Consider the following 844-nt stretch of genomic DNA (forward strand, 5'->3'; position numbering starts at 1 on the left):
AATTTTTTTCCACGTGCTACTGTGGCCTAGCAGGGCACGCACGCAAAAAATTATCTCGTTTCGAGTCCGTATGCATTTTCTACCATTTTCCAGGCAGAAAACCCAGAAAATACTGCCCGGACGTGACGCAACGTGCATTCGTTGTCGGATTTCGTTCATTTTGGCCGTGGGGGGCCCGGGTGGGGCCCCACACGCGCTCCCAGAAGTTGGGTGCAATCCGTCAAACCGCTCAGGTACTTGCTGTGGAAGGGGGTGGTTTCGGTATGGCCGGAGGGGACCCTCGGTCACACCTCTCCGCTTCGCATCCGCCAAACGTGCCCAATTAACGCTTCAGAAAATGTTAATGAATTCAAAAATTCTCGGATTCATAAATATTACTGAATTATAAATATTCTCTGGTTCATAAATTTAAATAATTTAAAAACATTTCGGGAAATGTAAATGAATTTAAAAATTCTTGTATTCATTCATATATTTTAATGAATTTAAAACTATTTCAAAAAATGTTAATGAATTCAAAAATTCTCGGATTCATAAATATTAATGAATTATAAATTTTCTCTGGTTCATAGATTTAAATAATTTAAAAATATTTCGGAAAATGTAAATGAATTTAAAAATTCTTGTACTCATTCATATATGTTAATGAATTTAAAAATATTCTCTGATTCATAAATGTTAATGAATTTAATAATATTTCAGAAAATGTTAATGAATTAAAAATTAAAATATCTCAACTTTCACAGAATAATTTTTTTCAGATAATTTTTTTTATTTTATGTGTTTCCGATAATTGCATACCTTATTCTGTGCTATGTATATTCGATGCAAATTTTTTAAATAT

This window comes from Triticum dicoccoides, chromosome 5A, assembly GCF_002162155.2.
Source record: "Triticum dicoccoides isolate Atlit2015 ecotype Zavitan chromosome 5A, WEW_v2.0, whole genome shotgun sequence".
Lineage (NCBI taxonomy): Eukaryota > Viridiplantae > Streptophyta > Magnoliopsida > Poales > Poaceae > Triticum > Triticum dicoccoides.